The 26,468-nt window shown below is 48.6% G+C and overlaps 1 protein-coding gene and 1 long non-coding RNA gene across 12 annotated transcripts in view; one reads left to right on the top strand and one right to left on the bottom strand.

Moving 5' to 3' along the window:
- LOC137525263 (7-methylguanosine phosphate-specific 5'-nucleotidase A-like) overlaps positions 1 to 26,468 on the bottom strand; it is a 606,367-nt gene that overhangs the window by 283,687 nt on the left and 296,212 nt on the right. Inside the window, exon 1 of one of the 10 annotated variants that reach the window (XM_068246292.1) lies at positions 191 to 352. The exons of the other annotated variants lie outside the window; for them this stretch is intronic. The gene's annotated coding sequence lies outside the window, so the exon portion shown is untranslated. Of the gene's footprint in view, positions 1 to 190; positions 353 to 26,468 lie in introns of those variants that run through there. 10 annotated transcript variants of the gene reach the window in all.
- Positions 511 to 24,686, top strand: LOC137525266 (uncharacterized). 2 transcript variants are annotated; one of them, XR_011022904.1, is made up of 2 exons: positions 511 to 583; positions 23,344 to 24,686. It is a non-coding gene; the product is annotated as an uncharacterized lncRNA (long non-coding RNA). The 2 variants fall into 2 exon arrangements; XR_011022903.1 differs by lacking the exon at positions 511 to 583 and adding an exon at positions 1,007 to 1,092.

Raw genomic sequence — 26,468 nt, 5'->3', positions numbered from 1 at the left:
GCCATGTGTATCCTCAGTGGCCTGTTTTGCGTGTCCCTGTGCCCTCCTCCCCGTATCTTCATGTCCCCATGTGTGTAGTGCCCTGCGCACCTGTCTCCGTGTTCCCCTTCCCCCACGCCCGTTATGTCTGTTCCTCTTTTGCCCTCCGGTCCCCGTCTCGCCTGGTCCGGGTGTCCTGTCAGATACTCACCAATCAGTTGAAGAGTAGTCCCGCGATGAGATGCAGATTCACGCGATCGTGTCCAGGCTGATTCATGTGTTCGTGTCGGGGCTGAAGAATAAGAGGAGTCCCGCGATGAGATGCAGATTCGCGTGTTTGTATCCAGCTTCACAGAACTTTCTTCATCCTGAGCCAGCGCCGCGCGGCCAATCAGATGCTGCAAAACGTCCATCCAATCCCTGGCTCAATAATAGCGCTTTGGTCCCGCCTCCGGGACCATCGAGTCCTGTTATCATAGAAGGCGGCGGTGATTGGATGGATGTTTTGCAGCATCTCCATCTGATTGGCCGAGCGGCGCTGGCTGAAGAAAGTCCTGTGAAGCTGCATCTCGCCGCGGGACTCCTCTTCATCTTCAGCTGATTGGTGAGTATCTGACAGGACACCCGGACCAGGTGACATGGGGACCGGAGGGCAAAAGAGGAACAGACATAACGGGCATGCAGCAGTAGCATGTCACCAGCAATGTAGCTGATCAGGGTCACTCCCCAGACTGATCACTAGACAGGTGCAGAGCTCCAGATGCAGCACTTACACAGAGATCTGTGCTCTGAGCTATTACAGGCTACACAGCAGCATCTACTCACACCAAGCAGCCTTCCTAGCTCTGCAGCTGTGGGTGATGACGTATCACATGGTTTGTATACAGTACTTCCGGGCTGCTGAACCTTGCTGTCTGCTCTGCTCTGTCCATGGAGAATGCCCCCAGCTCCCTCTACTGGCCAGGCGTGTGTATAGCACTGGGCCAGCGCGATGCATTGTGGGAGGCGATTAGAATAAAAGGCGGGTGCAGAACAGAAGGAAACACTATATGGCATGTGCGCAGAGGAGAGGAGTCCGCACTGCAGAGCGGGGCTGGTGACTCGCTACAAGCGGTGAGTGACTGGGCGGGCATGTGTGATGTACGCGGGCTGGTGGTAACGTCCCTAGTGCAGCCGGTGCGTGTAATGTCAGATATTGCGGGCGCTGTTTGGAGGGGGAGCCGCAGCCGGGGAGGGCAGCCTGACGTGTGTGTGTGTGTGTGTCCTACCTAACCTATCCTGGGGGGTACCTACCTATCTAACCTATAGTGGGGGGCAGCTACCTAATCTCACCTATACTGAGGGGGCACCTACCTAACCTAACCTATCCTCAGGGGGCACCTACCTAATCTAACCTATCCTCAGGGGGCAGCTAACCTATCCTTGGGGGGCAGTTACCTATCCTTGGGGGGGGGGGGCAGCTACCTATCTAACCTATTCTTGGGGGGGGCAGCTACCTATCTAACCTATCCTCGGGGGGGGGGGGCAGCTACCTATCTAACCTATCCTCGGGGGGGGGGGGGGGGGGGCAGCTACCTATCTAACCTATCCTCGGGGGGGGGGGGGCAGCTACCTATCTAACCTATCCTCGGGGGGGGGGGCAGCTACCTATCTAACCTATCCTCGGGGGGGGGGCAGCTACCTATCTAACCTATCCTCGGGGGGGGGGGGGCAGCTACCTATCTAACCTATCCTCGGGGGGGGGGGGGGCAGCTACCTATCTAACCTATCCTCGGGGGGGGGGGGCAGCTACCTATCTAACCTATCCTCGGGGGGTAACCTATCCTCGGGGGGCAGCTACCTATCTAACCTATCCTCGGGGGGGGCAGCTACCTATCTAACCTATCCTCGGGGGGGGCAGCTACCAATCTAACCTATCCTCGGGGGGGGCAGCTACCAATCTAACCTATCCTCGGGGGGGGCAGCTACCAATCTAACCTATCCTGGGGGGGGGGCAGCTACCTAATCTAACCTATCCTTGGGGGGGGGGGCAGCTACCAAATCTAACCTATACTGGGGGGGGGGGGCAGCTACCTAATCTAACCTATACTGGGGGGGGGGGCAGCTACCTAATCTAACCTATACTGGGGGGGGGGGGGGGGGGGGCAGCTACCTAATCTAACCTATACTGGGGGGGGGGGGCAGCTACCTAATCTAACCTATACTGGGGGGGGGCAGCTACCTAATCTAACCTATACTGGGGGGGGCAGCTATCTAATCTAACCTATACTGGGGGGGGGGCAGCTACCTAATCTAACTTATACTGGGGGGGGGGGGGGCAGCTACCTAATCTAACCTATACTGGGGGGGGCAGCTACCTAATCTAACCTATACTGGGGGGGGGGGGCAGCTACCTAATATAACCTATACTGGGGGGGGGGCAGCTACCTAATCTAACCTATACTGGGGGGGGCAGCTACCTAATCTAACCTATACTGGGGGGGGGGCAGCTACCTAATCTAACCTATACTGGGGGGGGGGGGGCAGCTACCTAATCTAACCTATACTGGGGGGGGGGGGGCAGCTACCTAATCTAACCTATACTGGGGGGGGGGCAGCTACCTAATCTAACCTATACTGAGGGGGCAGCTACCTAATCTAACCTATACTGAGGGGGCAGCTACCTAATCTAACCTATACTGAGGGGGCAGCTACCTAATCTAACCTATACTGAGGGGGCAGCTACCTAATCTAACCTATACTGAGGGGGCAGCTACCTAATCTAACCTATACTGAGGGGGCAGCTACCTAATCTAACCTATACTGAGGGGGCAGCTACCTAATCTAACCTATACTGAGGGGGCAGCTACCTAATCTAACCTATACTGAGGGGGCAGCTACCTAATCTAACCTATACTGAGGGGGCAGCTACCTAATCTAACCTATACTGAGGGGGCAGCTACCTAATCTAACCTATACTGAGGGGGCAGCTACCTAATCTAACCTATACTGAGGGGGCAGCTACCTAATCTAACCTATACTGAGGGGGCAGCTACCTAATCTAACCTATACTGAGGGGGCAGCTACCTAATCTAACCTATACTGAGGGGGCAGCTACCTAATCTAACCTATACTGAGGGGGCAGCTACCTAATCTAACCTATACTGAGGGGGCAGCTACCTAATCTAACCTATACTGGGGGGGGGGCAGCTACCTAATCTAACCTATACTGGGGGGGGCAGCTACCTAATCTAACCTATACTGGGGGGGGGGGCAGCTACCTAATCTAACCTATACTGGGGGGGGGCAGCTGCCTAATCTAACCTATACTGGGGGGGGGCAGCTGCCTAATCTAACCTATACTGGGGGGGCAGCTACCTAATCTAACCTATACTGGGGGGGCAGCTACCTAATCTAACCTATACTGGGGGGGGGCAGCTACCTAATCTAACCTATACTGGGGGGGGGCAGCTACCTAATCTAACCTATACTGGGGGGGGGGGGCAGCTACCTAATCTAACCTATACTGAGGGGGCAGCTACCTAATCTAACCTATACTGAGGGGGCAGCTACCTAATCTAACCTATACTGAGGGGGCAGCTACCTAATCTAACCTATACTGAGGGGGCAGCTACCTAATCTAACCTATACTGAGGGGGCAGCTACCTAATCTAACCTATACTGAGGGGGCAGCTACCTAATCTAACCTATACTGGGGGGGGGGGGGGGCAGCTACCTAACCTATACTGAGGGGGCAGCTACCTAATCTAACCTATACTGGGGGGGGGCAGCTACCTAATCTAACCTATACTGGGGGGGGGGCAGCTACCTAATCTAACCTATACTGGGGGGGGGGGGGGCAGCTACCTAATCTAACCTATACTGGGGGGGGGGGGCAGCTACCTAATCTAACCTATACTGGGGGGGGGCAGCTACCTAATCTAACCTATACTGGGGGGGGGGGCAGCTACCTAATCTAACCTATACTGGGGGGGGGCAGCTACCTAATCTAACCTATACTGGGGGGGGGGGGGCAGCTACCTAATCTAACCTATACTGGGGGGGGGGGGCAGCTACCTAATCTAACCTATACTGGGGGGGCGGGGCAGCTACCTAATCTAACCTATACTGGGGGGGGGGCAGCTACCTAATCTAACCTATACTGGGGGGGGGGCAGCTACCTAATCTAACCTATACGGGGGGGGGGGGGCAGCTACCTAATCTAACCTATACGGGGGGGGGGGCAGCTACCTAATCTAACCTATACTGGGGGGGGCAGCTACCTAATCTAACCTATACTGGGGGGGCAGCTACCTAATCTAACCTATACTGGGGGGGGCAGCTACCTAATCTAACCTATACTGGGGGGGCAGCTACCTAATCTAACCTATACTGGGGGGGGGGGGGGGGCAGCTACCTAATCTAACCTATACTGAGGGGGCAGCTACCTAATCTAACCTATACTGAGGGGGCAGCTACCTAATCTAACCTATACTGAGGGGGCAGCTACCTAATCTAACCTATACTGAGGGGGCAGCTACCTAATCTAACCTATACTGGGGGGGGGGGGGGCAGCTACCTAATCTAACCTATACTGGGGGGGGGGGGCAGCTACCTAATCTAACCTATACTGGGGGGGCAGCTACCTAATCTAACCTATACTGGGGGGGGGCAGCTACCTAATCTAACCTATACTGAGGGGGCAGCTACCTAATCTAACCTATACTGAGGGGGCAGCTACCTAATCTAACCTATACTGAGGGGGCAGCTACCTAATCTAACCTATACTGGGGGGGGGGGGGGGCAGCTACCTAATCTAACCTATACTGGGGGGGGGGGGGGCAGCTACCTAATCTAACCTATACTGAGGGGGCAGCTACCTAATCTAACCTATACTGAGGGGGCAGCTACCTAATCTAACCTATACTGAGGGGGCAGCTACCTAATCTAACCTATACTGAGGGGGCAGCTACCTAATCTAACCTATACAGGTGACAACTATACTGGCTACCTATATTGGAGGCACCTACCTATACTGGGGGCATCTACCTTTCTAACCTATGCTAGGGGCAACTATTCTGGCTACCTATATTAGAGGCACCCACCTAGCTAACTTATACCAGGGGCACCTGCCTACCTAACCTATACTGGGGGCAACTATACTGGCTACCTATACCGGAGGCACCTACCTGGCTAACCTATACCGGAGGCAACTATAGTGGCTCACCTATACTGGGGGGACCTATAGCTGGCTACCTATACTGGGGTACCTATTCTGGGCTACCTATACTGGGGGAATCAATACTGAGTGCAACTAGACCTGGCTAACCTATACTGCGGGCACCCATACCTTGCTTCGGGGGGGGGGGGGGGCAATTTTTACACCCTCGCCCTGGGTGCATTTTAGCCTGGAAACTGCACTGCCTAGGGGCCCCCCTCCTTCCATCAGCGGCGGGAGGTGCGGCATATACAAGAAGCTCCGGTGGGGTAATCAGCCGCTATAGGTCCAGCTGCCTCCGGGCTACGCTGTCTCCTCTCTATATTCCTGCTCGCACCACTTCCTGGTTTATTGCGAGCAGCAATTCAGAGAGGAGACACCGTAGCCCGGAGGCAGCTGAACCTCTAGCGGCTGATTACCCCGCCTGAGCTTCCTGTATATGCCGCTCTCTCGCCGCTGATGGAAGGAGGGGGGACCCCAGGTGAGGCAGGGGCGATGGGAGTCGGGACCCTACCCCACTAACTACTCGGCTACCTAACTGCCCAGCCTCCCACCCCGGCTACCTAACTGCCCAGCCTGGCTACCTAACTGCCCACCCAGTGCAGTGCCTGCACTGCAAATGGTGTACCAGCCTGCCCAACCACCCTCCCTCCAGGTAAATGTTAGCCCACTATATACCTAACTACATATACTGCATTTTGTGTGGAAATCTGCCGCTAATCTGGTTGCATATTGTGTGGAAATCTGCCGCCAATCTGGTTGCCTATTGTGTGGAAATCTGCCGACAATCTGGTTGCATATTGTGTGGAAATCTGCCGACAATCTGGTTGCATATTGTGTGGAAATCTGCCGACAATCTGGTTGCATATTGTGTGGAAATCTGCCGACAATCTGGTTGCATATTGGGCTCTATTCTCAAAGAGCCAAATTTTCCGCAAAATGTTACCGCTATATTCCCGCCAGCGGTAAACTCCGCATTTTTCCCACATTCACTATTTTCCGCATGTTTGCCGCATGCGGGAAAAAAAGATGCGGAAACAGCCATTATTTATGCGGGAATGATGCGGTAAAAAGGTCGCATGAAAAAGTGTTTAAAAAAAAAAAAGTTAAAGTCCAGCAAGCACAGCCCTTAAAGGGATACTGTAGGGGGGTCGGGGGAAAATGAGCTGAACTTACCCGGGGCTTCTAATGGTCCCCCGCAGACATCCTGTGTTGGCGCAGCCACTCCCCAATGCTCCGGCCACGCCTCCGGTTCACTTCTGGAATTTCTGACTTTAAAGTCAGAAAACCACTCTGCCTGCGTTGCCGTGTCCTCGATCCCGCTGATGGCACCAGGAGCATACTGCGCAGACACAGACCATACTGGGCTTCTGCTATACACTCCTGGTGACATCGGCGGGAGCGAGGATACGGCAACGCAGGCGCAGTGGTTTTCTGACTTTAAAGTCAGAAATTCCAGAAGTGAACTGGAGGCGGGGCTGGAGCATCGGTGAGTGGCTGCGCCAACACAGGATGTCTGCGGGGGACCATTAGAAGCCCCGGGTAAGTTCAGCTCATTTTCCCCCGACCCCCCTCCCCTACAGTATCCCTTTAAGCCTCCACACTTCATTAAAGTCAATGGGATGCAGAATATATCACCTACTACTTGTAGGTGATAAAAAGGTAATTAACCAGGGCTGTGGAGTCGGTCCAAAAATCCACCGACTCCGACTCCTCAGTTTAGGATTCCTCCGACTCCTCGACTCCGACTCCTCTAATTTGCATATTACAATTTTGTTGATTAAAAGTATGTAACATGAAATTCGTCTCTTAACTGCCAACGCTTAGGAATTTTACAAGACAACTGAAGTGAGAAGGATATGGAGACTGCTATATTTATTCCCTTTAGACTAAAACTAGTCCTTGGTAAGAGTACTTATAAAAGGTACAAACCGGAACAAAGAACATCTATCAGGCCCTAGGCAATGTAAGTGTGGGTACATGTAAGAATGATGGTGCAGGTACTCTGCAGGGGAATGAGGAGATTCTTCCTCTATTACACATTCTTCATGCACAATCTGAACAAGGTTTATGGGTGACAGACAACACCTCTGTGTTCAATGTGAACAGCATTCTCAGTGGATTCCCTGCAGCTCTGTGGGGAGTGCATATGTAGAGTATAGTACTACTGTGTAACAAAGTAAACCTGAGACAGATGAAATTAAAGTTTTATACATACCTGGGGCTTCCTCCAGCCGCCTTCAGGATAATCAGTCCCTTGTTGTCCTCCTCCACTACCTGGATCTTCTGCTATGAGTCCATGTACTTGAGCCAGTCGGGCGTAGTGCGCATGCACACACTCCGCCGCCAGGAGCATACTACACCTGTGCAGCACTATTGCGCAGGTGCAGAATGTTCCTGGCTGTGGGAGCGGCATGCGGCCGGACAGCGCTGACTGGCTGAATTACCAGGACTCATAGCAGAAGATCCGGGTGGTGGAGGACAGCGAGGGACTGATTAGCCTGAAGGGGGCTGGAGGAAGCCCCAGGTATGTATAAAACTTTACTTTTCATCTGTCTCAGGTACCCTTTAATTTGTAGTCACCAAACCAAATTTTAATAACATATCAAATTATTTGATTTCATGAGCAAAGGGAGTGCATACATTTGCATAAATCAGCATCGATGCAGAATTATTTCCATCTCATTGACCATCTCTATTAGTGACACAGCTACACATCAGGCTTTATTCTTACAGCATAGATGTTGTTTAGTATATATAAGATTCCTGTGTACACATCATATATACAGTCACAATCAGATATGTATATCTGACCTTAAAAATACGGGGACTGCTTTATTGAAGCAGCACAAGTAACTAATTTTGATTGGTTTATTTCATTTTTGTGGACTAAGCACAGCTATTACTGTATATATACATTATTTTTAATGACTATTATCTGAGAAATAGAACTTTTTATCATATTTTCTATTTTAATTAGTTACAAATTCATTAGGAGTCGGTGCATTTTTACCCGACTCCGACTCCAGGCACCCAAAATTGCCCGACTCCACGACTCTGACTCCACAGCCCTGTAATTAACGACGAAATGATGCGCCTGAACATTTTTGAGAATTGATCTTTTTTATTGCGGAAAATACCGACTTTTGCGGAAATCTTTCCACATGAATCCCGCACTTTTACCACACTTTTTCCGCATGCGGAAAAAACATGCGTAACATTTTGAGAATTCCAACTTGACGGTATTTTGGGTGCAAACTTCCCGCATGTACTTTACCGCATGCGGGAAGTCTTTGAGAATAGAGCCCAATGTGTGGAAATCTGCCAATAATCTGGTTGCATATTGTTGGGAAATCTGCCGACAATGGCATGCGGAAATGCTGAAAACAGCTCACTTTACCGACCTCTTAGCAAAGTCTCCATTCATAAAGGCTCTTTCCGCATGCAAAGCTGACATTTCCGAGCAGAGCGATAAATCACTGCGTCGTGTGGTGATTATCATAAAAAATGTAACAAACTGTCAATTCATAAAGATTACCGCAAGCGGTATGAGGACGGGGAATACCGCCCTCTCATGTGGCGATAACAATGTTAAGCTAATGGAGACACAGACCTCCCAGGCAGCTGCAGTAGAGCGGAACACGGAGAAATTTATCAACTCCGCAGCTTCTCCTGTTTCCGCAAGCCTACCGCCAGCCTAGTTCGGGAAATCTCCGCACTCCTATCGCAATTGTATCCTTTTCTATGAATGCCCACACAGAAGTATAAATACCGGCAGCAGTGTTTTTCCGCACTGAGTCTCATTACCGACAACACCTTCATGAATGATACCCAATCTGGTTGCATGTTGTAGGGAAATCTGCTGACAATCTGTTTCCAGGACCCCGCTGCCCCCCCCCCCCTCCCCTCAGGGCAGCGGGGTCCTGGAAGCAGAGCAGAGATGGATCGCTCTTTTGGAGTGGAGCCAGCCTTGCAGGGACAGGTAGATGAGAGGTGACATGGGTGCCACTGCCAGATATGTGTAGAGCACACGTACTGGCTATAATGTGCTGATCATTTTAGGCTGTCTGTTCCATAGTTGTGCATAGTGAACACATGGGAATGTTTTGGCTCAGCACAGCTCAGTAACTTTGCAGACAGCGTGCTGGGCTAGAATGACAGGGCAATGGCAATACAGCAGCAGCTACATGCAAGCCATGCTGACACTTGTAGTGCTATCTGATGGCTTGCAATACAGCAGCTACAAGTGAACCATGCTGACACTTGTAGTGCTCTCTGATGGCTTGTGATACATCAGCAACTACATGTAAGCCATGCTGACACTTGTAGTGCTCTCTGATGGCATGCAATACAGCAGCAGCTACATGTAAGCCATGCTGACACGTGTAGTGCTATCTATAATTTAAAGTATACAGATGAACATATAGGTGAAATATTATATCTATCTATCATGTGGGCAATTTGTGCAAAAAACATTTCTGCTCTCCCTTCTCTGTCCACTCCCTGCCCTTCTCTGTCCACTGCAGGGAAAGTCCTGTCCTGCTAGTCATTTCACCCATGAATGCTTCCCTAGTAAAATGATTCGAGATTTGGATCAAAGATCCAGATCTTTTCAATGATCTGATTCGAATCATCCGAATCATTGAAAAGATCTGGACATCCCATCTCTACTGGAGGACTCTTCTGTTGCTCCGCCCCTGTCTCCAGCCTCACCAGCCCAATCAGAAACCTGAGGGGAGGCTCCCACTTGTTGAGGCAAGCACGCTAGTTTTGTTGCCACCCGGGAGAGACATGTGCCTGCAGCCCTGCACACAGTAACAGTGCATCATGACACTGGGGGTGTGTGTGTGTGTGTGTGTGTGTGTGTGTGTGTGTGTGTGTGTGTGTGTGTGTGTGTGTATACACACAGTGAATATGGTGAAGCATATAAGGGGGTGCCTTTTACATTGAAGGGGTTCTGTGGGGGGTTGAAAATGTACACATACCTTGGGCTTCTACCGCGCCCCTGCAGCTGTCATGTCCGGCGCCATCCTCCTACAAACCTTAGCGCCAGTCCTAGTCTGATAGTCGTGTAAGACAAATGGTGCTCGCTCCTGTGCATGTCATTGGGAGCGTACTGCACAGTACATAGTATTCTTGTACTGCACCGTATACTCCCAATAATGCGTGCGGGAGCGAGCACAGCCGCAGCTGGATTAGATGCTGAATTACAGGAACAGCGGATCGTTGGAGGATGGTGCGGGACATGACAGCTGCAGAGACTGGTAGAAGCCCCAGGTAAGTGTCAGTTTACTTTTCAACCCCTCCCCACAGAACCCCTTTAAGGGGACAGAGGTGGATGTGGGGTCAATGCCAAATCTCAAGAGATATCCTGTTGAAATTAATTAGGAATCGGCCTGTGATGTACGAGCATCCAACAGATCTCCCTCTGATCAGAAAGAGATCTCTCGGTCAATTTGCTCTTAAATCGTCTGATCTGCGGGCACCTTTTACTCCACTCTTTACATGGTGGGCAAAACTTGTATGTGATAATGAACTGATGACATGATGGTGCGTGTCTATATATTTGAGGTGCAGTATGCTGCCTCTGATTTGACTAGTGCAAGGACTGTTAAACGAATGCCATTGATGATCCATGGCTTGCAGGTCTTTGTTTTTTTGTTCTGAAATGTTTTCAGTTGAACTTTAAATTTTGGCTGCTTTGTGGGTCTTGCTGGAAACCATTAGTTCTTCATTATATTGGGCTCTATTCACAAAGCATTACCACATCCGGTATTGCTGATTTTACCGATCACCTTCCCAAGTTACAAATCACTAAACTTGGCTCCGCACAGAAAATCACATTTTCCTGACTAGTGATCTCAATTACAGACTTGTGCAGTAATCACCTCAGGAAATGTCAATTCACAAAGATTTCCGCATGTCATTTATTGGCCAAAAGTATCAAAGCAGAAGAAGCTGACAATTGTGCAGGCATCCCTTTAGATGTGCATATTTGTATTGTAGCATACAGAAGAGCTCCCCCTTGTGGCTCCAGCACATCTAAAGGGATGACAGGCTGTGTTATGATGTATCTGGACCTGTACCCCCGGCTACAAAGCGGACTATATAAGTCGGCCTGGGACAGTCACAGATCTTCTCTTGGAGGTAGCGCATAGCTAGAGATGATCCCGATCAAATCGGAAATTCGTGCCCTCCCACGACCAAGTTAGACCTCGTATTGGTAAAGTTTATCCCCGTTGTTATGTAAACTCTCTCTTGTGTATCTTTGTAACTTTTATCTTTGTAATTTTTATATATATTCTGCGCTGTTCCACTTTTTGGAATATTAAATATTTATTTAATAAGCTTGACTTCTGCTGTACTAAGCCAAAGCTCATAGCCTAGAGAAAGAGACTGCAGTGTAATTTGCATTAAAAGTTCAGTGCCTGATTGTGCCTTGCTACTGTGATTGTCGTGTGTGTGTGTGTGTGGCGTTCCCGTATTTGGCCTAAAGCGCAAAAGCTGACCCAAGTACAAAAGCGCCACACTGCATGCAGGCCACTCGACAGCAGAGTGGGAATTGTTGAAGTGTCTAGCAGCAGCTAGTGGTGGCAGTGAGAAGTGTTTTGCGGGGTTACAGCCTTGTGTTAGCTCGACTAAGGCAGCGTCCCCTCTCGAGCTGGTCAAACCCACAGTCGGGATCTGCAGGCTGCAGTCTGGAAAACCACTCACACACTCACTCACTGACACATACCGACCAGGGCTTAATGAATTGAGGCATGTTTGTTCGGTAAATTACCAAACTTCTGCCTCATGGGTGGAAACTTTTTTTTGTGAATTTGGAAAAGTGTAAAATACCGCATGATGTATTTTACCGTCCCAAATGCTTTTACCGAACTGCTTATTGTGAATAGAGCCCATTGACTTAAAATGACATGACCCCTGGCCCTTTTTTGGTATAAACAGGGTGCCCATGATTTTCAACTTCAATACCCTGCCAATTTGATCATAAACACCGCATTTCACAGATATCGACTTCCACAGAAACCATTGGTGTGGCATGCTGGAAATACTTTGGTTGAAAGGCCTCCATAGGTTGTGTAGTGGAAATGGCGTTTGCTTTCGTGGCAACCCTCCTGGTGGGTCTCCGCAGCTTCTCCCTGTCCCACCCCAAGAGTATGTGTACCCCCTGGGCCCATGGTCACGGTTGCACACTCACCTGTCACGCTGGCTTGCCTTCTCCTGTGTCTGGCTTCTTTCTTAAATTGTTACCATCGAGTGTCAGTATCCTGTGATAACACTGTTACTACATGTGGTGGTGTCAAGGGATACAAGTGCTCACTGTAGGAATTCATAAAGACACAGGGAGAGGTGTTGGTGTGACTGGTGAGCCTGCAACACTCACAGGCCCAGTGAGGGACACATCCTGATTCAGGAGCACTCTCCCTTCTGCAGTGAAACTTTAAAGAAAACCTGTATTGAAAAAAAGGGCCCGGGGGGGGGGGGGGGGTTACTTGCGTCGGGAGGGGGAAGCCTCTAGATTCAATTGAGGCTTCCCACGGTGGCCAAGTAATATTTCCCTTCGTGGCTCCAGCACTGGTGCAGTAACTCTTCTTGGCTTGGGCTCAGGTGGAAATGGCCAATCCCAGTAGGATCTGCTCTAATGCGCAGGAACAAGTTGGGTTCAGTTATTTCCATGCCGAGCACCGCTACTGCACTGGAGTGGGGGAAAGCAAATATTGCAGGCGCTACTGTGCCACAGCCTGACAGATTATTGGCTGTAGCTCTGGAGGGGCCGAGCAAGACTACCATGGGATGAAGCCTTAATCAGAGCTAGAGGCTCCCACTCCTTAGGTAAATATCTCCCAGGGGCCCTTTTTTCTTTTTTTTATAGTTTCTTGGAAGGGAATGGTCTCATCCGTCATTGGCTTAGCACTATAGGCGACGCAGAATGCAGGTCTGTTGCTGGCATAGCTTTGTGAAGCCACACCATGCATATTGGCTGCTTCCAGCATCACCTGACCAAGGATAATGGGTGAGTGGTTTTGACTCGCACTTTGTATGCCAGAATAACAGGCAGGCAACTGGCATTGTTTACAACAAAATACATATGGCAGCCTCTATGTACCCCACCTTGGGTTCCCTCTCTTAAAGTGGACCCAAATTAAAAATATAGGATTTCAGAAATAAAATCTATTTTCTAAATTATAATGGCAGCCTTTTTCAGCTGCATGATGACAAATCTAAAATATTTTATTGGAGTAACCCCTCCCTTCCTTCCTTTCATATTGCCAGGACTAGGGTTGCCGCGATATACCGGTATGACGGTATATCACGGTTTGAATGTGCATGGTAATCGTACCATGCACATTCACGAAATACCGTTTTTTTCCACTTCCGCTGCGCTCTTCGTTCGCCGACAAGTGCCCGGCTGTCTCTGCACACGAGATATCGCACTTCCCGGCAGCAAGTTCGTGCACTCATTGGCTCAGCGCATGGTAAGAGGCGTGACCATAGCGCTTGCCAGCAACTGCAGACAGTGCAGAGGCTCATGGCTGTCTGAGCTGTGTAGAGACGTGATATGCAGAGACTGTGCACAATCACTGACCAGCTGAGCAGGAATGTTAATTAGTTTACATGGCATGCAGCTTGAAGCGGGGACCGGGGACGGAGCAGTGCGACGGGCTGTGATTTAGTGATGGGTCGTTCGCGAACGAGCCGGCTCTTTGCTGCGAACGACAAGAGCTGGTTCTCGGTTTTGAAAGAGCCGATGCCTCAGCCGCCTCACACAGCTCTGATTTGCTGTGTAATAAAGGGCGCTGAGGCATGCTGGGAGATGTAGTCCTCCTCTTGCAGCTTGTACGAGTGTATGGGGCAGAGCAGTAGCAGGAGGGATTGCCCAGTCAGAGAAGCAGTCTGGAGTTGTCATGGAGACGGGGGCGGGGCTTTTACGCCGATTCTGAGTGGTGTCTAGTGATATTTAATAAAGAGCCGATTGAGAGCCGTAAGAGCCGGCTCTTTAATGGGAGCCGATTCAGAAGAGCCGATTCTCCGAGAAGAGCCGGAATTCCCATCACTACTGTGATTGATCGCACAGTGAAGAAACACGTGCTGGAGTCGTACATGGAGCTGACAGCGGGACGGAGCAGTGTGGTGAGCTTTGATTGATAGCACAGTGAAGATACATGTGCTGGAGTCCTAAGGGGAGCTGACAGTGGGACTGAGCAGTGTGGTGAGCTGTGATTTATAGCATAGTGGAGGGTCGCATACAGGTCATGGAGAGGGATGGAATACTGTCTGTGGAGTCAGCTGCAGTGTAAACTGCAGACATAATGTGGTCTGGTGAGAGCCAGTGAAAGCACTTAGCTCTCTTTATTCTTATATATTGTTCTATATGTGTGCTTGTGAGGGGAGAGTCCTGGGTCTCTCTCTAGGTATATAGATAGATTTTTTTTTTTTTCTCTCCTACCATAGTCTGAGATTCCCCTGTCCACCATAACCTCCCCATCAGCATCACACAGTGTGAGACCCCCTCCCCATATCACCCAAAAGGAAGAGGCTCCCTTGTCCATTAGCAGCAGCCAGTGTTTACCCCCAGTCCACTAGCATCACACAGTGTGAGACATCTAGTAAGAACCCCTTACCCACATCGACAGCACCCAGGGGGAGATCTCCCTCCCCACCTTATAGCTTTCAGTGGCACTACATTCCCATCCAGCAGCACTCAGTGCAATCTCAGTGCAATCTTCTCCCATACCCAGTTTACCGAAACCTCCCACATGACAGGTGATCATCTACACACACCCTAGAACTGCACCCTGTATGTACTTAACCTGCCCTCTCATCTGACTGAGCACAGCAGAACATAATTTGATCTCTCCTGTGTCATTTGTGACCTGACTGACGGAAGGAGAACAGATTTCTGCACCCTGACCCTGCATGTATTTAAAGAGAACCCGAGGTGGCATTTTCAAATCTTAATAGGACACAGAGACTTGTCCTGTATGTCTGTGTCATTGTGCTGCAGCCGATTCCCTCCCCCCCCCCCCAACCGCGCTCTGCTATCCCTCCAGCAAAATACCACCAGGCTAACGACAATCTGCTTGTCGCTAGCCTTCTATTTACCTGCGGCTTTTCAATCCATCAACAGGCTCCCCCCGCCGCTAGCTTCCTCCCGGAGGGGCAAGCAGCTGCAGCACAATGACACAGAGGCAGGTTACTGTGCACAGGACATGCCTCTGTCTTAAGATTTAAAAATGGCGCCTCGGGTTCTCTTTAAAGAGTTTTAGAGCCTGTCTAATGCCCTGTCATCTGTGACAAAGCACAGCACACATTGTAATTTAATCTCTCCCCTGTGTCCGCTGACTGCCACCTCAGATAAGCTAATTTTGAAAGTACACCAACTAAGAAAGCACATGTTGTAATTTGATCTCTCTGCGTGTCACCTGTAACCTGACTGCCACCACGGCAGATAAGCTCATTTTTAAAGATAACCTGTTGCACTGCAGATAGCTGAAGATTTTCAGCCACAGATCATGCAAGCTCAGGCAGCAGAGATGTATGCAGCTGTACCTGAGCCTGTACTAGCTGAGTGAAGCAGGGGAAATATGCAGGATGCTGATGTGGTGCTTTTTATAAGGGTGATTGCAATGAGAATAATTGTGTAATATCGTATACCGTCATGCCGCGGTATTTTTTTTGACTGTTATCATACCGTGAATTTTCATACCGTTGCAACCCTAGCCAGGACACAATCCAGCAGACTGGTGGAGGAGATAAAAACAAACAAAACACAGGCTGCTACTGATGTCAGAGGGGAGGTGATCTCAGCTTGTGTGAGATTTCACATAGACTCTGCCCCTGTGAGGGAGGGTAGCTGATGACAAACACACCCATGATCTAAAACCTCCTAAGCTCAGAAGTAATGGCTGCCACCTGTATAACCCTAGTTATGAAAAGAGGGTGAAAAGCATGCACTGAAATGCTCATAGGTTTGAAGGAGTGGTTATCTTTGTATGTCAGTGGTGCAACTAAATATATTGAATACAAAAAAGTTTGGTTTGCATCCGCTTTAAGCATGTGTAGACTGCACCTTGTATTCTAAGTAACAAATGGTGAAACTCTGGGGGGGGGGGGGGGGAGGAGCCTCTGAGAGGAGTTCTGTGGCTGGTACAACTGCAGTGTTGGTGGGACTATGCATATGACTGTGCTGCCTAACCCACTGAGCTACTAATCATCCTGCTTTGCTGAACTTGCCATCTGCCCATACATTTGATTATTGAACTGTTAGCCAGCAAGTATCTGATTTGGGTCAATAAGGAAATTGTACCATTGTCTTTGCTATTGCTTTAAAGGATACCTGTAATGACAAGTTTCTTACTACCTGGGGCATCTTTCTGTCAGCCTCCCTGTGCCATCTCTAAACCAGCCTCTGGCCCCCTGCTGTGGCTAAGTTTCTCGCACATTGATGGCCACTGCACCTATGCGGCCCTGGCTGCGCATGTCCTCGTTTGTGTGTCCCCCCCCCCTTCCCCCTTGCTGAGAGCATCTGCTGCAGTATGAGGCTTTCACATACTGCCCCTGCTCAGGACTCTCCCACCAACAGGAGTGCAAATGAGGACAGTCACGGTCAGGACCACACATGCACAGTGGCTATCCACTTGTGATAACTTGGCAGGGACTGAAGGATCCTTCAGAGATGGCACAGGGGAGCTGTGGGGGATGGCAGATGCCCCAGGTAAGTGACACTGTCTGTCATTATAGGTTTCCTTTAAAGGAGTTGCACAACATGCAGTGAGTGGGAACCTTGTTTGGCTGCTTTAGGTGACTAACCGTGTAGGTTTGATGCTGTCACAGCCGCCAGCGCACTTACAATCTGGTGTTTGACACTTGAAAACCATAGGTTCAAACATAAATTGCTCCTCCTCTGTTACAGGGTATCACTACAGCTTGTGTTACTTTAACCAGTTCAGGACCATAGGCTTGCAACCCACTAGTAACCAGGCTATTTTTACAATTTAATGCTCTGCAGCTTTATAGGCTTGCTGCAGAGCTGTATCACTTGGCACACAAGTGAATGCGCTCCTTTATGCCCACCAACAGAACTTCATTCTTTTTATTTGTATTTTAGATTTCTGGATTATCACTCCCCTCCCTCCCCCCCGACAGCCAATCAGGGCAATCCTCTCTCATAGGCATTAGCCTATGACACAGCTGTCCCCAGTACAGTGCTGCAGTAGATCGCAGCGCTGTACAATGTAAGTAGACTGATAGCGGAGCTCTGTCACTCAAGCGGGGATGTGGCAATCTCCTATAAAACCCGGCCCAGGAGTTGATGCCTTTCGGCATTAGGTGGTTTTAGTGCTGCCACCTTCCCAATGCCTTAGGTGGTCGGGAAGGGGTTAAAGGGAATGTGAAGTGACAGAAATACAGCAGCTGATCTCTTCATTCTCTACCATGCAGGTTTGGCTTCTGTGCTGTAGAGATGGCTCGAACCTCCAATTTTAGGTTTGCGAGCGTCTGAAAGTTTGTGAACCGCCATAGACTTCAATGGGCAGGCAAACTTTCAAAACTTCAAACATTAATTCTGGCCAGAAAAGTGGTGGAAAAGATTTTTCAAGGGGTCTAACACCTGGAGGGGGGCATGGCGGAGTGGGATACACGCCAAAAGTCTCAGGGAAAAATCTGGATTTGACGCACAGCAGCGTTGTAAGGGTAGAAATCGCATTGCATGCTAAATTGGAGGCATAAAGTGCTTTCAAACAACGTGTCCGTCAATCAGGCAGTGTAATTATTGTACTGCTTCACACTGACAGACCAAACTCTGTGTAACGCACCGCAAACAGCTGTTTGGGTAGTGACGGCTGTGCTGGACTGGTGCACACATTGGCGAGAGTGCAGGCGATAGCGTTTTCAAGCCCATATGGTCGCTGGGTTGAGGTAGCGCAATGATAGAACAGTAGTGACTATCCAGCTGATCGAATTTGGTCTGTCCACAATGAAGCAGCGACCTTATCTTGGGTGTGCCCCCAACACTTTCATATAGCAGGCGGTCATTGCTTCATTGTGATACGCAAGCCCCTTCACCGCGGCAAGGTAACGATCACGAAAGGGAATTGACACATGCACGTGCTTTTTGTTTTGCTGTTGCAGTGCAGCCAGAAAAATTAGGCAGACGTACAGCAGAAAAAATGTGTTTGGTAGCGGCCTTAAAAATTCAGGAATCCACTTGGAGTCCTGGACCCAGTTGGTGGTGGCAGAGAAGGCAGTCAAGCGGCCTGCAGGCAGAGATGCTGTGTGGGGACAACTTAGTCTTGGGGCAGGCAGTCACACGGTGTGCAGGCAGAGCTGCTGTGTGTGGGGGACTGACTTAGTCTTCGGGCAGGCAGTAGCCCTCTGGGATCCATGCCTCATTCATTTTGCTAAAGGTGAGGTACTGAACACTTAGGCGACTTATCTTAGTGACAATGCCTCCGCTAAAGGTCCTTTCTTACAGGGTGCTTGAGGCAGGGCAAGACAGAAGTTGGATGGCAAATTGTGACAGCTCTGGCCACAGGTCAAGCCTGCGCACCCAGTAGTCCAGGGGTTCATCGCTGCTCAGTGTCTCCATTCACACTTAAGGTCAGGTAGTCGGCTACCTGCCGGTCGAGGCATTGGTGGAGGGTGGATCCGGAAGGGCTAAGGCGAGACGTTGGACTAAAGAATGTCCGCATGTCCGACATCACCATGAGATCGCTAGAGCGTCCTGTCCTTGCCTGCGTGGACATAGGGGGGGAGGAAGATTACTGGCAGTGGCACCTGTATTCCGTTGTGCTGTGACAGCACCCTTAAATGCACTGTAAAGCATAGTTGCCAGCTTGCTGCATCCTTTCTGTCTTCTAGTGATTTGGAAACATCTCTGCCACAGTGCTTATACCGAGGGTCTAATAGCGTTGCCACCCAGTACAGGTCATTCCCCTTGAGCTTTTTTTATACAGGGGTCCCTGCATGACACCTGCTGCAGTTCTTCCGTTGCCTCCTCTTTTATACAAAAAAAGTCCTCATCTGACTCTTCTTCCTCCTTCCCCCTCTGTGCTGCCGCAGGTGTTGAGGAAACATCTGGTTCTGCTGATTGATCCCACAACTCTTCCTCCTGTTACTGTTGATGCTCCTCCACAGCTTGATCCACCACTCTATGCACGGCACGCTCCAGGAAGTAAGTGTACGGGCTCAAGTCGTTAATGGTGCCTTCACTGCAACTTAGCAGGTTGGTTACCTTCTCAAACGGCTGCATGAGCCTGCATGCATTTCGCATCAGTGTCCAGTGGTTGGGCCACAACATCCCCATGTCCCCAGATTGTGTCCTTCTACTGTAATTGTAGAGGTACTGGGTGATGGCTTTCTCCTGTTCCAGCAGGCGAGAGAACATGACCAGGGTCGAATTCCAGGGAGTCGGGCTATCCAATATCAAGCGTCTCACCAGCAAGTTGATTCCCCACTGAATGTCCCCAAAGCATGCCATGGCCGTGTAAGACCGCCTGAAATACCCACACAACTTCCTGGCCTGTTTCAGGCCTTCCTCTAAGCCTGGATACTTTGACACAAATCTTTGAATGACTAGATTGAGCACATGTGCCATGCAGGGTACATGTGTCAGCTTTCCCAAATTCAAAGCTGAAATGAGATTGCTGCCGTTGTCACACACCACGTTGCCGATCTCCAGCTGGTGCTGGGTCAGCCACTGATCCACCTGTTAAGAGCAGCCAGGAGAGCTGCTCCAGTGGGACTCTCCGCTTTGAGGTAAGACCTGTCTAACATGGCGTGACACCATCATACCTGGCATGCAGTATAGGCCCTGGGAAGCTGGGACTGTGTAGCTGGAGAGGAGATCACAGCACAAGTAGAGTTGAACTGCCACTCAGCCAAGGAGGAGGAGTATGACAGCAAAGAGGATGTAGCAGGAGGCCTGTCTGCAAGCCGTGGAGGTGCCACAAGTTGGTCCGCTGCACAGCAATGTACTCCCTGCTTGCCATCGGTCACCAGGTTGACCCAATGGGCTGTGTAAGTAATGTAGCGGCCCTGACCATGCTTGGCAGACCAGGCATCCATGGTCAGGTGGACCCTTGTCCCAATGCTGTGTGCCAGGGATGACACCACTTGCCACTTCATGGTACAGTTTGGGTATCACCTTTTTAGAGAAATAATTGCGGCCTGGCATCTTCCACTGCAGTGTCCCAATGGCCACAAATTTACGGAAGGCCTCAGAGTCCACCAGCTGGTATGGTAACAGCTGGCGAGCTAACAGTTCTGCCACGCCAGCTGTCAGACGCTGGACAAGGGGGTGACTGGCAGAAATTTGGCTCCTTCCACTCAAAGATTTCCATCACGGACACCTGGCTGCTGTGGGCAGAGGAGCAGGAACCGCTCAAGGGCAGAGTGGAGGAGGGTGGCTTAAGATGCTGCACTTGGAGGAAGAGGGTGGCTCTTCTTTTGTGTGGCTTCTGCTCAGGTGCTCCTCCCATTGCAGTTTGTGCCTTTTTCTCCATGTGCCTTCGTAAGGCACTTTTCCCTACGTGAGTGTTGGCCTTTTTTTTGGAGGCAGAGACAACAGATGGCATTGCTCCGATCTGCTGCAGACGCATGAAGAAAATTCCAAACCGCTGAGCCCCCCTGGGGTGATGGCACTATGGTGGCATCAGCAGCTGACGTTGAAGGGCATGTTGGCTGGCTGTCCATAGGTGGCGATACATGGCGCCGGATACTGACACCAGCTGTTTCTGACAAGCTTTCAGCAACTAGTCTCCTACTCCTCTCTGACTCCCCCTCTGAACTGTCCCCTGTTCATCTCCTCTATTGAGAACATGCTTGGGATCCGTATCGTCCTCATCACAATAATCCTGCCCAGCTTTGCTTGCCTCAAACTGCACCGACAGCAGGTACTTCATCATCTTCACATGTTACGTCCATAGTGTCGCTGCCTAACTCAGACATATGAGGTGGTGTAAATTGCTTAGCTCCTTCATCTGGTTGTAACAATGGCTGTGAATTGGTTAATTCCCCACCAAATAACTTCTGCGAAGTGTCAAATGCTAGTGGATGTGGTGCTTGTAGTAGTGCTGGTGGCTGTGGAAGATGAAGTGCTCTGTTAGTCAACCATGTCCTGACAATCTTGGGAGTTGATAGGACGTGCCTTCTTCTGAGCACTGTACTTTGGTCGAGGGCCGCACAAAATCACATCAACCCGACCTCGCACAGACCTGCCGGGTGGCCTTCCTCTGGGTCTACCTCTGCCTGTTTTTGTCCGTTGTCTATATTGGGGGGGGGGGGGGGGAGAGAATGAAGTGAAAGGTATGCACTGACTTGACTAATACAATGTGCAGTCCAACAGGTATGCACGGAGTGGTATATCGCACTGCGTGCACTCACGTAGGTGGATGCACTGAACACAACAGGTAGGTATATGCAGTGATGGGTATTACAATGTGCACCTGTCACACACAGACAGGCACAGTGACACTGCGTGCGCTCACGTAGGTGGGTGCACTGTGAACAGGTAGGTTGGAATATGCAGTACTGGGTATTACAATGTGCAGCTGCCTGACACACAGTATGAATTATCAAGTCTGTCTATGCAACACAAGTGTCAGTGGGACACACAGGAAAAAAATAGATTGGCTCTCCAAAGAGATGTTGTGGGGTGCTATATTTTTTTTTTTTTTTTCCCAATAAGAATCAGTAAGGAGCCTAACTAATCTTTCCCTATGAGTCTGCTCTGTCTGCAGCAGCTGTCCCTTCTCTATTTACTGCAGGCACACAAGTGAGTATAATGGCTGGCGCACCGCCTTTTATAAGGGTGGGAGTGGCTCCAGGAGGGAGTGTAGCCTGATTGGCTACAATGTGCCTGCTGACTGTTTAGAGGGTCAAAGTTGACCCTAATGGTGCACTATGCGGGTGAACCAAACTTCCAGAAAAGTTCCCGGTTCGCCGCAATCGCGAACCATGGAAGTTCATCGGCGAGCCGTTCGGGCCATCTCTAGTTGTAATTGGGAGAAATGGGAAAATGTGTGGGGTTTTATCTATTCACTTTTTTGTTTTACTTTAAAACTATAATTGCTGTTAAAAGGCAAACAATAATTCTGAGCAAGAAGCACCACCCAAAGAGCCCAATTTGTAGTGAAGATAAGTAGAGATCATTTAGAGGTGATAATTAGTGAAAGTTATTGGCAAATGAATAGCAGGCACACTGGAATTTTACAATTGCTTTGGTCCATTAGGGGAAACACCTTTTCAGTGGTAAAGTAGTTGAGGTTAGAGCAGGGCATCAGGAGCAACTGTACTTTGTGGGAAGGTTGGACATGAGTTTTATGGCCCAGGACCATCTGACTGCTACTGGCCATGTTAGTGTCTCGACAGGGAAGTGCTTGTACATGTTCTACTGGGCATGCTTTAACTAAAAGTAGACTTGCAACCTCTCCCTTAAAGCGGACCCAAACCAAACATTTTTTTTTTTTTAATTAAAAATATTTAGTTGCACCACTCTGACACATTCAAAGATAAATAAACACTCCTTCAAACCTATGATCATTTCAGTGCATGCTTTTCACCCTTCTCTTTTCATAACTAGGGTTATACAGGTGGCAGCCATTAGCAATTCCTCCATTGCCGGACACCATCTACTCCACCAGTTTGCCAGATTTTTTTCCTGGCAATTTGAAAGGAAGGGGAGGGGTTCCTCCAATAAATGTAAAATATTTTATATTTGTCATCATGCAGCTGAAAAAAGGCTGCTATATATTATAATTTAGAAAATAGATTTTATTTCTGAAATCTTGTATTTTTAATTTGAGTCCACTTTAACCCTTGTAAGCACCAGAGCTTGAGCAATAGTTTGGGGCCCAATGCTGTACAGACACTTCTCTAGTCTACGCTAACAGTGTTCTGCTGATGAGGAGGAGGTACAATGACGACAGTTGGCAGGGGGAGTAGGGCAACAATGCCCTCAGCGTGCAATTTGCCAATCTGATCTCTTGCTGACTCAGAGGGGATCGGTGCCTGCTGTACACATGTTCATTCTCAGTAGAGGCAGCTCCCATCTAACGTGTACAAGGCATTTCTATGGAATTGTACTATTTGCTGATCTGGTTTAATGATGTATCATGAAGCTTGCCTTGTATGCCTATAGTAATTGTATTTGTTTGTTTTTTCAGTTATGTGGGGAAAGCCAAGGAAGAGGCTAAGAGTGGCAACATCTCGCAAGCTATCAAATATTTTCAAAGAGCCAACTCAATACACCCCACTGAGAATCTCAAAGGTCAAATTTCACCCCTTAAAGCCTTACAGCTGTCAAATGCTGAACAACCGGATTGTTTAATGCTGAATGCTTAACGTTGAACGTTGTTTAATGAATTGTATGAATACCAAAAAGGTGTGTCCTCTTTATACAGTTTGTGCCGAGATGGGAAGAAAAGGAGGGATTTTGGCCGATATGGGGCTTGGCAAATCCATCCAAGTAATTTCCTTTCTCTCTGGTATGATTGATTCAAAACAAATCAAAACAGTGCCTTTGATTATGCCAACAACACTAGTTAGCAATTGGGAGAAGGAGATTGAAAAGTGGACTCCAGACACGCAGTACAAAATTTTCCGTGGGGCTGAGAGAAGACTAACTAAAGACCTAGAGAAAATACAGAAAGAAGGTGGCATAATTATATCTACATACAGAATGATACTAAATAACTGGCAGCAAGTGGCTTCCTATAATGGCGCAAAGTTTTATATGGGATTTTATTTTGGATTAGGCTCATAAAATAAAAAAATCTAACCTCCAAAACGGCACAAGCCTGTGCTGCTATTTTTGCAAAAAATCGAGTCCTTCTCACGGGTACACAATCCAAAACAACTTACAAGAGTTGTGGGCTTTATATGACTGTCTGCCAAGGAACCCGGCTTGGAACTGCAAAGACCTTTACAATGGAGTATGCAAAGCCAATTACAAGGGCTAGAGAGAGACGCAACACAAGATGGAAAAACACTTGGGCTAAAGCTTTCCGAGAATTTGCTGAAAATGATACAACCTTATTTCCTAAGAACAAAAGACTTGCAGAACAAAACCTCATCAGAAGGGAAGCTCACGCCCTCTCTCACCAGAAACAATGACTTTATATTGTGGGTGTATCTATCACCAGTCCAAGAAGTGGCCTACAAATGCATGATTAGAGATCTTTGCTTCATGTTCTACCTGAGACCATCAGTTGCCATTTTATGATCATTACAGGTTCACTAGCTATATGCTTACTCTTCTGCAAGCACAGTACTCCATGCATATCGCATGGCTTTGCTGTTCAGCTATAGCATTGAACTGCCTCTAATCATCTGATAAGAGAACCTCTGGGGACTGCAGCCCCTTATAGTTCCAGTAGAAGTGTTATGCCCAGTTTGGGGTAGTATTGGTATTATAGTATTTTCTGGGGGGTTTTGTGATTCACTGTTTAGTCTATATATGTTTTTATCAATATTTTGTAATAAAGCTTATATACATTTTTTTCATGCACCCAAGAGCCAATTCTCTCCTTTATTGCTTTTCTATTTTCTTTCAAGTAAATCCTTTAATCAGCAACTATTTCCAGAATAATCAAATTCTTAAAATGAAACTGACACAAAATGGAGGAAACCAATCTGGGAAAAAACATTGCTTACCTCGGGTGTATTTGCCCTGGTGAAGCCTCGGGACCATTTTCTGGCTACAGGGTTATACGGATATGGCTGTGCAGAACTGAACTTCATTCACCATGTATTCTACTAGCTGTGGAAGAAGCGTTAGACCTAAAAGATAGTATTGCTTAATCTAGTGAGGAAGAGATTTTAGATGCTGAGGCTGAAGAGGAGCTTGAACATAATTGTCTCTGCTCTCCTGGGCTGTATAATATGTGTATGACCAGCTGCTGAATTGTCTCTGCTCTCCTGGGCTGTATAATCTGTGTATGAGCGGCTGCTGAATTGTCTCTGCTCTCCTGAGCTGTATAATCTGTGTATGAGCGGCTGCTGAATTGTCTCTGCTCTCCTGAGCTGTATAATCTGTATGAGCGGCTGCTGAATTGTCTCTGCTCTCCTGAGCTGTATAATCTGTGTATGACCGGCTGCTGAATTGTCTCTGTTCTCCTGAGCTGTATAATCTGTGTATGAGCGGCTGCTGAATTGTCTCTGCCCTCCTGGGCTGTATAATCTGTGTATGAGCGGCTGCTGAATTGTGTCCTCCTGAGCTGTATAATCTGTGTATGAGCGGCTGCTGAATTGTGTCTCTGCTCTCCTGGGCTGTATAATCTGTGTATGAGCGGCTGCTGAATTCTCTCTGCTCTCCTGATCTGTATAATCTGTGTATGAGCGGCTGCTGAATTGTGTCCTCCCGAGCTGTATAATCTGTGTATGAGCGGCTGCTGAATTGTCTCTGCTCTCCTGAGCTGTATAATCTGTGTATGAGCGGCTGCTGAATTGTGTGTGTTCTCCTGAGCTGTATTTTGATTACTGAGGCGCCCAATGGATAAAATATCTCCAAATTCATAAAATGGGGGGTACTGGAAGACTTACCTCCCCAATGTTGAAAAATTGCACTCGTTCACATTAAAAAAAAAAAATTTATTCTTAATCCACAATACACCTTGCAACGCGTTTCACAGGTCTATAGCCCACTTTCTCAGGCAACATAAAATTAGGAGCATCGATACTTGTCAAAAAGACAGAGGCACTAAACCCGCTTTTTGACAAATCTTGTTGCTCCTAATTTTGTGTTGCCTGAGGAAGCGGGCTATAGACCCGTGAAACGCATTGCAAGGTGTATTGTGGAGTAAGAATAAATTATTTTTAATGTGAAGGAGTGCAATTTGTCATCATTGGGGAGGTAAGTCTTCCAGTACCCCCCATTTTATGAATTTGGTGATATTTTATTCTTTGGGCACCTCTGTAATAATCACAATGGAGAAGAACACTACAGAAGAAGAAACGCTACCTGAGGAGTGTAGTGCACATACTTCAGAAGAGGGTTATAAGAGGGATAGCTTAGTTGTAACTTCTACTAGTGAGGAAACCACTTGATCCTGTGCATTTCCTATTCTACACTCCCCTTTCACATTGTTTGGCCTATTTGATCTGAGGTCAATACTACTATATGGTCTGCTGCATTTTTTTTCTCTGCTGTTCCTTTTTCTAGGATCAAAGTACATTTCTGCCAGAGTAAAATGAGCAATACATTACTTTTCTCCTGTCTTGCTGTCACTTAGTAATCTGACAACCAACAAGTTTTGAACTAGTCCATCTCTTCATGGGGGATTCTCAAAGT

Source organism: Hyperolius riggenbachi, chromosome 7 (genome assembly GCF_040937935.1).
Source record: "Hyperolius riggenbachi isolate aHypRig1 chromosome 7, aHypRig1.pri, whole genome shotgun sequence".
Classification (NCBI taxonomy): Eukaryota; Metazoa; Chordata; class Amphibia; order Anura; family Hyperoliidae; genus Hyperolius; species Hyperolius riggenbachi.
The sequence above is the reverse complement of the archived record's forward strand: the minus strand, read 5'-3'. Positions and strand labels throughout refer to the sequence as shown.